The sequence below is a fragment of the Coregonus clupeaformis genome, unplaced genomic scaffold, assembly GCF_020615455.1.
Source record: "Coregonus clupeaformis isolate EN_2021a unplaced genomic scaffold, ASM2061545v1 scaf1166, whole genome shotgun sequence".
NCBI lineage: Eukaryota > Metazoa > Chordata > Actinopteri > Salmoniformes > Salmonidae > Coregonus > Coregonus clupeaformis.
In genome coordinates this window covers 148,569-164,446 of record NW_025534620.1, presented here as the reverse complement: position 1 = coordinate 164,446, position 15,878 = coordinate 148,569, and the positions used below count along the sequence as shown (strand labels likewise).

Here is a 15,878-nt window from a genome sequence, read left to right as displayed (position 1 = left end):
ACAACCCCCCCCAACCTACACAACACAGACATCACTACAACACCCCCAACCTCCACAACACAGACATGATACAACATCACTACAACACCCCCAACCTCCACAACACAGACATGATACAACATCACCCCAACCTCCACAACACAGACAATACAACATCACTACAACACCCCAACACAGACATGATACAACATCACTACAACACCCCCAACCTCCACAACACAGACATGATACAACATCACTACAACAACCCCAACCTCCAGACAATACAACATCACTACAACACCCCAACACAGACATGATACATCACTACAACAACCAAACGCCACAACACAGAGACTCAAGTGTACAAGGTTAGGTTTAGGGCCAGGGTTAGAGGTCATACCAGGCCAGGGTTAAGGCTAGGTGTAGGGTTAAGGTTAGGTTTAGGGCCAGGGTTAGAGGTCATACCAGGCCAGGGTTAAGGCTAGGTGTAGGGTTAAGGTTAGGTTTAGGGCCAGGGTTAGAGGTCATACCAGGCCAGGGTTAAGGCTAGGTGTAGGGTTAAGGTTAGGTTTAGGGCCAGGGTTAGAGGTCATATCAGGCCAGGGTTAAGGCTAGGTGTAGGGTTAAGGTTAGGTTTAGGGCCAGGGTTAGAGGTCATACCAGGCCAGGGGTTAAGGCTAGGTGTAGGGTTAAGGTTAGGGGCCAGGGTTAGAGGTCATACCAGGCCAGGGTTAAGGCTAGGTGTAGGGTTAAGGTTAGGTTTAGGGCCAGGGTTAGAGGTCATACCAGGCCAGGGTTAAGGCTAGGTGTAGGGTTAAGGTTAGGTTTAGGGCCAGGGTTAGAGGTCATACCAGGCCAGGGTTAAGGCTAGGTGTATGGTTAAGGTTAGGTTTAGGGCCAGGGTTAGAGGTCATACCAGGCCAGGGTTAAGGCTAGGTGTAGGGTTAAGGTTAGGTTTAGGCCAGGGTTAGAGGTCATACCAGGCCAGGGTTAAGGCTCGGTGTATGGTTAAGGTTAGGTTTAGGGCCAGGGTTAGAGGTCATACCAGGCCAGGGTTAAGGCTAGGTGTAGGGTTAAGGTTAGGTTTAGGGCCAGGGTTAGAGGTCATACCAGGCCAGGGTTAAGGCTAGGTGTATGGTTAAGGTTAGGTTTAGGGCCAGGGTTAGAGGTCATACCAGGCCAGGGTTAAGGCTAGGTGTAGGGTTAAGGTTAGGTTTAGGGCCGTTAGAGGTCATACCAGGCCAGTGTCTGTCCGTAGATGAGTTCCAACACGTTCCTGGCGATGTCAAACACAGGCTTCCTTTTCCTCTTCAACACTCTCTGAGAAAACAACCTGCAGGAGAGAGAGAGAAGGAGAGAGGGAGAGAAGGAGAGAGAGAATAATAAGGGATAAAGGATTGAGAATGGGAAAGAAAGCGATAGAGACTGTATAATGGGTTGAAAGAGTTGCGGAGTTTATGAGCAAGAAAATATGAGGGAGAGAGAGAGAGAGAGCGAGAGCGAGAGACACAGAGCGCACAGACAGAGAGAGAGAGAGAGACACAGACAGAGAGCGAGAGAGAGAGAAAGAGAGAGAGCGAGAGAGACAGAGAGAGAGAGCGAGAGACACAGACAGAGAGCGAGAGAGAGAGAGAGAGCGAGACAGACAGAGTACCCACCTCCAGAGGAACTCTCCAAAGAAGGTGTCCAGTATGGTAAAGATGAAATCCATGAGGAGGAAGCGGTACAGCTCCTGTCCTACAAAACTCTCCCAGCACTGACAACAACAACACAAGAAACTACATCAACAACAACATCAATATTTACATTTGACAATTTATTCAGTTAGCAGACGCTCTTATCCAGAGCGACTTACAGTTAGTGAGTGCATACATTTTCATCCTGGCCCCCCGTGGGAATCGAACCCACAACCCTAGCGTTGCAAAGCGCCATGCTCTACCAACTGAGCTACACAGGACTATATATCAACATCATCATCAATATCAACAACATCAATATTAACCACATCAACAACATCATCAATATCAACATCAACAATATCAACAACATCCTCAATATCAACAACATTACATCATCATATCAACATCATCAATATCAACAACAACACAGGAGACACCAGTCATAACAGCAGCACAGATTTCATTTTGAGCAAAATAGTTCTGGACACTGTCGAGTAGATAATGCTGTAATTGGAACGTTGGGACAGAATCGGAATGCTGGAACGCAAATGTTCCTCTCACCTGCAGGCCGATGCTGTTGGGGTCAGAAGCGATCCGGCCCAGCCAATGGAAGCACAGCACTACGAGCACGCTCACTTTCAACATCAGGTTCCTCAAACACACAAATAGTAGACTTTTTAAATGTTTAGAACAAACACACACGCTTCTGTCAACTAGCAAGACTCTTGATTTCCATAAACTCTCCATTAACTTCCCATTAAGTCTGTAGGATGCACTTCCACCCCTCTACCTACAGATGGCGACGTATGTGCGTACGATGGGGGAGTCATACTCCTCCATCCACACAAAAACGTCTAAATTAAGTTTGTGGACTGCAGTTCCACCCCTCTACCTGCTGATGGCGACGTATGTGTGTACGCTGGGCGAGTCGTACTCCTCCATCCAGGCAGTAGCGTTGAAGAGGCCAGGGAGCAGGAGGTTGATGAGAGACACTACGACTGGCAGGGCTAACAGACTTGCTTCCTTCAGGAGAGGGTCCTTAGTGGGAATACGAGATCTGTACTGGAGGTCCTAGAGAGGGAGGGAGGAGGAGAGGAAGAAGGTGTGAAGGTGGAAGATGAAAGTGGAGGATGAAAGCAATGTACAGGAGCTGAAAAAGTGTGTCTCTTACCTTGTGCATGTACTCAGAGAAGTAGTACAGAGCTAGAACACAGGCCACAGTACTGCCTATACAGATGAACCATGCCAGACCATGTACTGTCACACGTCCTATTCTCTGACACACTGTCTTCTGGACATGCTTCCGATTAGTCTCCTCTAACAACTCCTACAGACGAGAGAGAGACATGGTTACGATTAGTCTCCTCTAACAACTCCTACAGAGAGAGAGAGAGACATGGTTACGATTAGTCTCCTCTAACAACTCCTACAGAGAGAGAGAGAGACATGCTTCCGATTAGTCTCCTCCAACAACTCCTACAGACAGAGAGAGAGAGACATGGTTACGATTAGTCTCCTCCAACAACTCCTACAGAGAGAGAGAGAGACATGGTTACGATTAGTCTCCTCCAACAACTCCTACAGAGAGAGAAACATGGTTACGATTAGTCTCCTCCAACAACTCCTACAGAGAGAGAGAGAGACATGGTTACGATTAGTCTCCTCCAACAACTCCTACAGAGAGAGAGAGAGACATGGTTACGATTAGTCTCCTCCAACAACTCCTACAGAGAGAGAGAGAGAGACATGGTTACGATTAGTCTCCTCTAACAACTCCTACAGAGAGAGAGAGAGAGACATGGTTACGATTAGTCTCCTCTAACAACTCCTACAGAGAGAGAGAGACATGGTTATGATTAGTCTCCTCTAACAACTCCTACAGAGAGAGAGACATGGTTACGATTAGTCTCCTCTAACAACTCCTACAGACAGAGAGAGAGAGAGACATGCTTCCGATTAGTCTCCTCCATCAACTCCTACAGAGAGAGAGAGAGCATGGTTACGATTAGTCTCCTCCAACAACTCCTACAGAAGAGAGAGAGAGAACATGGTTACGATTAGTCTCCTCTATCAACTCCTACAGAGAGAGAGAGAGAGACATGCTTACGATTAGTCTCCTCCAACAACTCCTACAGAGAGAGAGAGAGACATGGTTACGATTAGTCTCCTCCAACAACTCCTACAGAGAGAGAGAGAGAGACATGGTTACGATTAGTCTCCTCCAACAACTCCTACAGAGAGAGAGAGAGACATGGTTACGATTAGTCTCCTCTATCAACTCCTACAGAGAGAGAGACATGGTTACGATTAGTCTCCTCTAACAACTCCTACAGAGAGAGAGAGAGACATGGTTACGATAAGTCTCCTCTAACAACTCCTACAGAGAGAGAGAGAGACAAGCTTCCGATTAGTCTCCTCCAACAACTCCGACAGAGAGAGAGAGAGACATGGTTACGATTAGTCTCCTCCAACAACTCCTACAGAGAGAGAGAGAGACATGGTTACGATTAGTCTCCTCTAACAACTCCTACAGAGAGAGAGACATGGTTACGATTAGTCTCCTCCAACAACTCCTACAGAGAGAGAGAGAGACATGGTTACGATTAGTCTCCTCCAACAACTCCTACAGAGAGAGAGAGAGACATGGTTACGATTAGTCTCCTCCAACAACTCCTACAGAGAGAGAGAGAGAGAACATGGTTACGATTAGTCTCCTCCAACAACTCCTACAGAGAGAGAGAGAGACATGGTTACGATTAGTCTCCTCCAACAACTCCTACAGAGAGAGAGAGAACATGGTTACGATTAGTCTCCTCTAACAACTCCTACAGAGAGAGAGAGACATGGTTACGATTAGTCTCCTCCAACAACTCCTACAGAGAGAGAGAGAGACATGGTTACGATTAGTCTCCTCCAACAACTCCTACAGAGAGAGAGAGAACATGGTTACGATTAGTCTCCTCCAACAACTCCTACAGAGAGAGAGAGAGCATGGTTACGATTAGTCTCCTCCAACAACTCCTACAGAGAGAGAGAGAGAACATGGTTACGATTAGTCTCCTCCAACAACTCCTACAGAGAGAGAGAGAGAGAGACATGGTTACGATTAGTCTCCTCTATCAACTCCTACAGAGAGAGAGAGAGAGAGAGACATGGTTACGATTAGTCTCCTCCAACAACTCCTACAGACAGAGAGAGAGCATGGTTACGATTAGTCTCCTCCAACAACTCCTACAGAGAGAGAGAGACATGGTTACGATTAGTCTCCTCCAACAACTCCTACAGAAGAGAGAGAGAGACATGGTTACGATTAGTCTCCTCCAACAACTCCTACAGAGAGAGAGAGAGACATGGTTACGATAAGTCTCCTCTAACAACTCCTACAGAGAGAGAGAGAGAGACATGGTTACGATTAGTCTCCGTTAACAACTGATCATGATTAATTAGGCAAATTAGCATTTTCCTCTTCAAGTTTTTTGCAAAACAAAACAAATATCTTATGTCATCACATTCCTGACTGACTAACAACATTATTGCATGTGTGTGTATGTGTGATGGGAGTGTATGTGTGTATGGGAGTGTGTGTGTGTATGGGAGTGTGTGTGTGTTTGGGAGTGTGTGTGTGTGTATGGGAGTGTGTGTGTGTATGGGAGTGTGTGTGTGTGTATGGGAGTGTGTGGGATGTATAGGACGCTGTAAGGAGAATGTCCTTTGACAAATTAAAAGAAAACAAACTGGAGTAGCTCAATATTGACCTGGAAGTTCAAAAGGATACCGGACAACCACAAACTGTGTGTGTACGTGTCAAAGGAGCGTGCATCTGTACGTGTCCCTACCTTGAGTTGAGTGCAGATGTTTTCAGAGCGGAGTTTGACGGAGGTCTTCTTGATGACTTTAAAGTCCCAGGAAGTGAACACCTTCATCGCCAGGATACCATGAGACTTGTCTATACGGAAACTCTGACCAAACGACTTGGACATGCTGGGGGGAGGACACACACACCCCCTTACTTTGTGAACTGTTAGTCCTGTCATTTAACATCTAAATACACTGAGTGTACAAAACATTAGGAACACCTGCTCTTTCCATGACAGACTGACCAGGTGAATCCAGGTGAAAACTATGATCCCTAATTGATGTCACTTGTTAAATCCACTTCAAATCAGTGTAGATGAAGGGGAGGAGACGGTTTAAAGAAGGGTTTTTAAGCCTTGGGACAATTGAGACATGGATTGTGTATGTGTGCCATTCAGAGGGTGAATGGACAAGACAAAAGATTGAAGTGCCTTCGAACGGGGTATGGTAGTAGGTGCCAGGTGCACCGGTTTGAGTGTGTCAAGAACTGCAACGCTGCTGGGTTTTTCATGCTCAACAGTTTCCCGTGTGTATCAAGCATGGCCCACCACCCAAAGGACATCCAGCCAACTTGACACAACTGTGGGAAGCATTGGAGTCAACATGGGCCAGCATCCCTGTGGAACGCTTTCAACACCTTGTAGAGTCCATAACCCTGACAAATTGAGGCTGTTCTGAGGGCAAAAGGGGGTGCAACTCAGTATTAGGAAGGTGTTCCTAATGTTTGGTATACTCAGTGTACACTGAAGTAGTCTCTCTCTCTCTGATGAAAGACAGAGACACCCCCCCCCCCCCACACACACACACCTGTAGACGAGGATGATGCAGGTGATGAAGAAAGCCCCTCCTATGGTGAAGAAGTACGCCAGGGGCATGTTGTAGGACAGCTTCACTCCACAGTCTGTTTCCATTGTCCTTTTAGATGGAGAGTGACTGGGCTGCTGGTCCATACCGCTACTACTGACACTACAGTTCTTATACAGGGTAGAGTTACTATAGTAACCATAGTACATCACTGAGTCTGAGAAATAACCCTGGGGAGAGGGAGAGAGAGAGAGAGAGAGAGAGGAGAGAGAGAGCGAGAGGAGGGAGAGAGTGAGACGGGGGACGGAGAGGGGGAGGTATGTTTGGTATGAGGGGATACCCCTCCAGTGAGCAGCCTGGAGGGGTGTAATGCCTGGTGCTGTTTGGGGGTATGGGACAGTATGTTTGGTATGAGGTGAATGTCTGGTTCTTACCCCTCCAGTGAGCAGCTCCAGCCCAGAGAAGGCTACGTGTCCCTGGGTTAACCTGGGGGGGTGTACTGCCTGGGGCAGGGCCAGGAACAAAACCGTGACCAGGAACAGGAAGACGTTGAAGAAGAGGAGGGTCTTGACGAACAGGAAGTAGGAGAGGACGCCGGTGCCGAAACGACCGCTCACCCTCTTCAGCGCCACCTGGGGAAGAGGAACAGAGATAGTGAGAAAGAACAGAGAGAAGAGGAGAGAGAGAGAGAGAGAGAGAGAGAGAGACTTACCTGCCACAGCTGTAGGGGAGTGGAGGAAGGACAGACAGCTGTACCAGCTATGTCTCAGAGCCTAGAGGAGAGGAGAGGAGAGGGAGAGGTCAGTGTCAAGTACAGTAATGTTTGTGTCCACATACTAACCCATTGAGCAGATAATTATAATTATAGGAACACACACATTCTGTTTCCCCATGAACTAAAAAAGCCTTATAATAACTTAGTTGACATCTGAGAAACTCTGCTTTGACGTAATGAGTAGGGACTTGTCTAAGGGAAATTACTTCATGATTCACGCTCACAGGGGCATTAAGTGTTGGGCAAGAGGGCTATAACACCATCAGTAGATACTGATACACACAGCTATAGGAAACACCCACCAACATCACATTACTGTCACAAAGATCTGTCTGTCTGTGTGTCTGTCTGTGTTTCTGTGTGTGGCGAGCGCTGGGAGACTAGAGCTGTAAACCCCTGACTTGTACAGAAACTATGACAGACACGATGATTGCTGTCTAGACAGATCAGCTGATAAAATTAGTACCTCATTAGATGAGCGACTGTCCCACTACAGGAAGTAGAATGAGGTCACGGGGTGGTGACTCACGATGATGTAATACATGATAGTGGTGGCGTTCCTGCCTGACTACGTTGGACAGACTCCTGCCAGATCTCACAAGGCCTGACTAGGTGTTGAACATATCAGATAGTAACCACATCATATGATACAGCAATCTGATGGCCAACTGCAGTCCATGATGTGGTGGCGCACAACCATTGGTTGATGCAATGCAACGCCTGAAATGTATCCGGGCAGGAACTGGACCAATGTCATATTTGAGCAGGGGATCTGACTGTGTTTGTCTGTGTGACTTACGTTGATGATGTTATACTTCAGCTGGCTACAGCAGGGGATCTGACTATGTTTGTCTGTGTGACTTACGTTGATGATGTTATACTTCAGCTGGCTACAGCAGGGGATCTGACTGTGTTTGTCTGTGTGACTTACGTTGATGATGTTATACTTCAGCTGGCTACAGCAGGGGATCTGACTGTGTTTGTCTGTGTGACTTACGTTGATGATGTTATACTTCAGCTGGCTACAGCAGGGGATCTGACTGTGTTTGTCTGTGTGACTTACGTTGATGATGTTATACTTCAGCTGGCTACAGCAGGGATCTGACTGTGTTTGTCTGTGTGACTTACGTTGATGATGTTATACTTCAGCTGGCTACAGCAGGGGATCTGACTGTGTTTGTCTGTGTGACTTACGTTGATGATGTTATACTTCAGCTGGCTACAGCAGGGGATCTGACTGTGTTTGTCTGTGTGACTTACGTTGATGATGTTATACTTCAGCTGGCTACAGCAGGGATCTGACTGTGTTTGTCTGTGTGACTTACGTTGATGATGTTATACTTCAGCTGGCTACAGCAGGGGATCTGACTGTGTTTGTCTGTGTGACTTACGTTGATGATGTTATACTTCAGCTGGCTACAGCAGGGGATCTGACTGTGTTTGTCTGTGTGACTTACGTTGATGATGTTATACTTCAGCTGGCTACAGCAGGGATCTGACTGTGTTTGTCTGTGTGACTTACGTTGATGATGTTATACTTCAGCTGGCTACAGCAGGGGATCTGACTGTGTTTGTCTGTGTGACTTACGTTGATGATGTTATACTTCAGCTGGCTACAGCAGGGGATCTGACTGTGTTTGGAGCGTAGACCCTTCCTATCAGCCAACCTCCTGGAGAGAGAGAGATGGGGAGAGAGAGAGGAATGATGGGAGACAGAAGGATGGGGGGAGAGAGAGAGGGACGGGGGGAGAGAGAGAGGGACGGGGGGAGAGAGAGGGATGGGGGTTACAAGATGATACACAAGTGAGTGACAGATGTACAGACAGAGGAATAGAGGATGAGACCATGACAACTATTGATAGAGCTGCAGAGAGGAGGAGGAGAGAGAGAGAATAATGAGAGGGAAGAGTCTGACAGAAAGAGAGTGATAGGATAAGACAGAGAGAGAGAGGGGTGATAGAGGGATGGAGAAAGAGAGAGAGAGGGGTGATAGAGGAGTGCAGATACTTTAGTTCACTCTTCTCTGCCACAGAGGGAGGCATGGCTCAGAGCATCAGAGAGATAGAGACAGCAGGATAGAGGGATGGAGAAAGAGAGAGAGAGAGAGAGGGGTGATAGAGGGATGGAGAAAGAGAGAGAGAGAGGGGTGATAGAGGGATGGAGAAAGAGAGAGAGAGAGGGGTGATAGAGGGATGGAGAAAGAGAGAGAGGGGTGATAGAGGGATGGAGAGAGAGAGAGAGAGGGTGATAGGGATGGAGAAGAGGGGGGTGATAGAGGGATGGAGAAAGAGAGAGAGAGGGGGTGATAGAGGGATGGAGAAAGAGAGAGAGAGGGGTGATAGAGGGATGGAGAAAGAGAGAGGGGGTGATAGAGGGATGGAGAAAGAGAGAGAGAGGGGTGATAGAGGGATGGAGAAAGAGAGAGAGAGGGGTGATAGAGGGATGGAGAAAGAGAGAGAGAGGGGTGATAGAGGGATGGAGAAAGAGAGAGAGAGGGGTGATAGAGGGATGGAGAAAGAGAGAGAGAGGGGTGATAGAGGGATGGAGAAAGAGAGAGAGAGGTGATAGAGGGATGGAGAGAGAGAGAGAGAGGGGGTGATAGAGGGATGGAGAAAGAGAGAGAGAGGGGGGTGATAGAGGGATGGAGAAAGAGAGAGAGAGGGGTGATAGAGGAGTGCAGATACCTTAGTTCACTCTTCTCAGCCACAGACAGAGGCATGGCTCGCAGCATCCTGACCCGGTCACTCAGAGAGAGGTTCTGAAGGTTGTTGACCAGGTGGTCACGCTTACGCCCTGCAGCACACACACAACACACACACACACACACACACACACACACAGATGGACAGATGCACGGACACACACACACATTAGTTATGCGTAGGTTATGACATCATTACAACAAAAATGTTGGTATTTCAGTGTGTGTGTGTGTTTGTGTGTAAAGTTTACGCAAGTGACCTCACCCTCCCCATCCACGCCTCGGTCTCCACGCCTCCCGTCTCCACGCCGTAACCACGGATACTGGGTCGTGCAGAGCGGGAAAAGTATTTTATGGAAGGTCTGCTCTGTCTGCGTCTCCTCAACTTCATGGTCTTGTTACAGTACTGAGAGATGATAGCACCTCGACTGCGACCTAGAGAGAGGAGAGAAAGTGAAGAGGTGTGTGTGTAGATGCATGGTTCCTAAACTGTCTGATAGACGGACAGAACTCTAGTTTGTGCCATGGTGTTTTTAGAGCCACTGTGTTAGATACAGTATCTGTTGATGGGTTGATAGTGGCTGACTGGCTGACTGACTGACTGGCTGGCTGACTGGCTGACTGACTGACTGACTGGCTGACTGACTGGCTGGCTGACTCGGCTGGCTGGTGCACCTGCTAGAGGAACTAACAGTCACACAACAATGGCAGAAATAGTTTCGACTTCTGAAACTACCTCTCTCTCTCATGAAGTGTGAAAAGAAGAAATACTAGTTAGGTGTACATACAGCTGTCTTAAGACTGTAATAACAGTGTCGTAGAGGTTTCATAAGTGTGTCATAAGGGTGTCGTAGGGGTGACTTACCGATGGTGCGGCTGGGCATGGAGGAGAGGACTCTGAGGGTGGCGGAGGACCAGCGTTCCTCTATAAGGGGGTCTAACTGTCTCCCCTCCTCCCCCTCCTCCCCCCTCCCCTGGCCCCCACGCCATATCTCCCGACCAGGGCTGGACAGGTACGCTACACTGTCTGGAGATAGGAGAGTATGAGGTTTATGTCTGTATACACACACACACAGATATAAAACTCACACCAGCAGACACCAACACATGAAGACATGCACACTAACACTCTGTCTTTCCCTCCTACACATTCAAGCAGTCACACACACAGTCTCACTCGCATTTTTGAACGCACACACAAACACTACCTCTTTCCTCCTCATCCAGTTCCCTCTGTAGTTCCTGCAGCTCAAAGGCTTCCTGTCTCTGATCCTCTATCAGCTGGTTAAAGGAGTCATGGACCCCCTCCTCATCCACTGGGCTCCTATTACAGAGAGAGAGAGAGAGAGAGAGAGAGAGAGAGAGAGAGAGAGAGAGAGAGAGAGAGAGAGAGAGGGGGGGGGGGGAGAGGAGAGAGGGAGAGAAGGAGCGAGAGAGAGCGAGAGGAGAGAGGGAGGGAGAGGCGGAGAGAGAGGAGAGAGGGAGGGAGAGAGGGAGGGAGAGAGAGGGGGAGAGGAGAGAGAGAGGGGGAGGATGAGAGAGAGAGAGGAGAGAGAAATGAGGGAGAAATAGAGTAAGAGAGAGATGAGAGGGTACTTCAGTGGGTCGGAGACAAACACACATACATACACTTCTAACCACTAAAAACAAACACACCCCTAACCAGTAACCACTGTTCAGAAAAACAGACAGACATCGTGTAAACACTCCCTCACCACTAGGCTTTGACCACCTTGATAAGCACTGACAACTCTTCATATTAAATATTTCATGGCCTTTAAGACCTAATTCGAAAGGAACCACAATCACAAGCCTTTTGCTCCCCAGGGAACCTGCAGTTGAACACCACAGGAAGTGACTCACTCAGAAGATTCTCCTCAGTAATACAAGAACACACACACACACACACACACACACAGACACACAAACACACACACAACAAAGGAACAAAGACTATTCAAACAGTCAAACAAACACAGTCAGTCTGTTCTGTGGGAACAATGGGTCTGGCTGGATACTGGTACTGTACAGAACTGGGCCTCAAAGAGTTGCCTCAAAGAACATCAAACAGACAGTTAACTCTGTCAATGTCTTATTTTAACCCTCTCTTCTGTTTACCAAAACATCAACACATCATAGAGTGTTTGATACCATTCCATTCACTCCATTCCAGCCATTATTATGAGTCGTCCTCCCCTCAGCAGCCTCCATTGGTATAGTCTAATAATACTCACTCCAGGCCAGCCTCCATGTGGTGAGGAGTCAGCTCAAAGTTGACATTGTGATCCATCTCTCTCTCTCAGTCTCTCCTCTCCAGTCTGTCTCGTCCTCTTTATCCGTCTGTCTGTCCGTCAATCTCTGTCCACCAATCACAGAGAAGGGTCACACCCTTGTCCACCTAGTCCTGCCTCTCCACTCTCCTAGCATAGTGTTGCAAAAACTACCTGAGAGAGAGAGAGAGAGAGAGAGAGAGAGAGAGAGAGAGAGAGAGAGAGAGAGAGAGAGAGAGAAGAATGTTAGGAATCATAAGGAGTGGTGATTGAAGTTCTCTCCTCTCCTTCGTGTTTCAGCTAGTAGCACTTTGTTGTAGCACCTGGACACACACACACACCTCGTTTACCTCGTAAAAGCAGTTCTTTATCATACCAACAAAACACAGTAACAGCAGCTGGTGTGTGTGTGTGTGTGTGTGTATCACCAGTGAAGTGTTAGAATACAATACTAGGCCTACATCATACTAGGCCTACACACCAAGCATATGATTATGTGATGGATAGGAGAGCCACCCCCATCCATTCACATTGTAATGAGCATTCTGTGGCCGGATATCTTTCTGATCGCATGAGTTCTAGAATGCTGCTCATGCACCAGAACTTATTATGAAACTATGAATATTCATGAGGTTGGTAAGAGAGAGATCATTATTTGTCAGACCAATTTGTACTGTGTCATGGGGGGGGGGGTTCAAGAAAATTCGTTTAGAGCTCAAGAAAATTCATTCCAGATTTCCAATACTGAGCTAATAAACTAAAGACTAAAGCCTCTGTAACAGAAACAAGGCTTAAATCAAAACGTGTGTGTGTGTGTGTGTATCACCAGTGAATTGTTAGAATTACTGTTGTAACGGATATTACAGATACACAAGCAGGACGTAGTCCCTACACATTGGAGCAAAAACAATCTGCGTTGTGTGTGATGACGTAGGCTAATGTTTTTTTTTTTTTTATATATTTTTTGTTTAGGTTTTTAAAAAAAAATCTTTTTTTGGGGGGGGGGAATGGATCAGCTTAATATTGCAGATAGATTGTATCTTCTATCAATGTAATTGTCTGCATCACTTCCAATCCCCCATGTTTTTAATTTTTTATATATATACTCCCCTTTATTACTTTTCAACCCCACCATCCTTTCCCTACTTGGAGTAAATTAGTGAACAACAATGCCCAGGCCTCTACTTCCGGTCTATACTTACTATCTACACCTTATGGACAGAGTTAATTTTACAATAATTCTATTATATATATATATATATATATATATATATATATATATATATATATATTATTTATTTATTTTTTTTGCTCCTGAACTTCTTCTACTCTCAACCTCTCCGATCATTTTCATTGTGTCCATCCGGTTTGCTTCTATATGCCATATCTTTCTAACTGTGCTCCTTCCCAAAAGCTCCCAACATACAACCTATATACTTATTATGGACACAGTATGCTTACATTATTAGCTATCTTTGTTATTATTTGTTGTTATTTGTTATTAGTCCCATCCTTCAACTCTATTCAATACCTCCCATCTATCTCTTAACACCATCCATATAGGATTTCTATTTGCCATATATATTTCAACCGTACTGTGATGTTTTACAAAAATTCTGAACCTTTCTATTCTCATTGCTTCTACAGATTGTGAATTAAAAATAAACATTTTTGCTAAAAGTATTATTATATTATTGATTGATTGACTATGACTTTTCAGATCACCCAGTAATGCTATCTGCAAGGTTAGTTCCAGGTAAATATTGCAATCCTTTAGCCATTCCTGGACCTGTGTCCAAAAACAAGCTACAAATGGACAGAACCAAAACAAATGATCTAATGATTCTGTTTCTTCACAGCAAAACCTGCAGAGCTGGGAAGATTGTATCCCCCATATAAATAACATTCTATTGGTAGCAAGAATTTTATATAATAATTTAAATTGAAAGATTCTAATTTTTGAATCCGGTGTTGTTTTGCGTGTCAGTTCATAAACACTATGCCATGGGATCGGTACGTCAAAAATCTCTTCCCAACTATTTTGCAATCTATATGGGACGGCTGTCAATCCTTTGGTCCTTAAGTGAAACTGATATACTTTTTTATTTATCACAGTTTTCCTTAACCAATTATGTTCTTTAATGCAAGGCCGACGTAGACTAATCTTTGTAGTTGCTGCCATATCGTAATCATCAGCCAGAGTTGCTGAAAAATAACACTACTACTCTGACTCCCTGTCTGTGTCACGAGAATTTCCATCTCAATGTTTCAAACTGAACTGTTATATTACTCAATCTGTATCCCAGAGGTTATACATCTCTAATAAACAGACAGAATCTCCCAGCTTACAGTTGTCAAGTCTTTACTCAGAGAGCGCTCTGCCCCAAAATGGGTGCACATTATTTTTATACTCACACACACACACACACACACACACACACACACACACACACACACACACACACACACACACACACACACAAGTTCTTATCATAGCCTACTCCTTGCTCAGGCAGGCTGCATTTTTCCACTATTCCCATACATAGTTATCGCGTTCTCACAATATTCTGCAAGCCTCTCACTCCCCCCTCCCTGTGTGGGGACATCTGTTTTGAAACCTGTCTCCTGTTATTGGTTTCAACGTTTGCACTTCTGCTTGCCTAACTACAAGACACAAATATACATCTTATATAAGCACATATGATTAACTCTCTAAACTCTAGTCTTCTAATGGTCATACATTATTAGTTTAACTGAGGATGTGACATTTCAGTCATATCTTACTCACACATTTCTTTATCAGTCTGCCTCCTGCTTAGCCAATGTTTGCAATGATGATTAAAAAAAGAACATTACATCGCTAATTAGACTGCGTGTCAGTGTCTTGCTTGTTTGATATGCTGCCTAGATATCTGCATGTAAATCCCCACTTGAGTTTTGCATTGGGACAAAAAAACAACTGAGAGTTTTGTGTACAAACTCAACTCCTCTCCTGAAAAAAGAACCTGAAAACGTGTTTATGTTTAATAGTCTACTGGGACAGGGAAGGCAGTAGTTGGAACATGTCAATCATGTCCTTTGTGTACAACATGAAGTTTTGTAGGCTACACCAGACAATGGCCCTTATCGCCGATCAAGGAGGGGGAAGCTGCAGCGGAGCACTGAGCAGCAGCTACGTAAAAAACAAAGAATCCTGCACATGTGCAGAAATCTCTGTATCTTTAGCCACGGCAAATCAGGTTTCCAGACAATCCGGAACCGCAGCCACTGGTTATGATTATTGCTCTGTGTGCTGGTAGTGTTCTAGTGTGCTTGACCTCTTCACAAAGACCACGTGACCCTTCAAACACAAAACAAAACATTCGTTAACATGTGTGTATGCATGCGTGAACATCAGTGTCTATCTGTGTGTGTGTGTCACTGTCAACAACCCCTGAACAAGGACAGTATATCCTCCAAAAGTATATCCTCCACACAGCTATGCTGCCCATAACGTCTGAAACAGTACCTAGTCAGTTGTTTTGCCCTACTCTTAGGCAGGCCTGCAATCTGAAGGCCACGTACTGTGAGCCTGTGTACGTGGCCGAGACTTCCAAATATCACCAACTTGCATTTGCATCCCAGGCTGTCCAAGCCTGATATGAGGGGCTGCTATTTCAGGAGCGTTTCAGAAAAGGCACACACACACTGACCAACTTACCTGCTCTGGACCCTCTCCATTCCGCTCCTCTTCAACCTAGTCCAGCCAGGCCTGTTAGCAGTGTGTATGTATATAAGTGTGTAAGTGTGTAAATGTGAATTTGTGTGTGTGT

The 15,878-nt window shown here is 45.8% G+C and overlaps 1 long non-coding RNA gene and 1 pseudogene across 1 annotated transcript; both read right to left on the bottom strand.

Annotated features, from left to right (window-relative positions):
• Positions 1–1,206: 1,206 nt before the first annotated feature.
• On the bottom strand, positions 1,207–10,077 carry LOC123481183 (annotated as a pseudogene).
• A 692-nt stretch (positions 10,078–10,769) lies between these two features.
• LOC123486352 lies at positions 10,770–15,876 on the bottom strand. Its single transcript, XR_006659360.1, has 4 exons — positions 15,767–15,876; positions 12,031–12,240; positions 11,005–11,120; positions 10,770–10,823 (listed from the first exon to the last, which is right to left on the bottom strand). It is a non-coding gene; the product is annotated as an uncharacterized LOC123486352 (long non-coding RNA).
• Between the last annotated feature and the right edge of the window lie 2 nt (positions 15,877–15,878).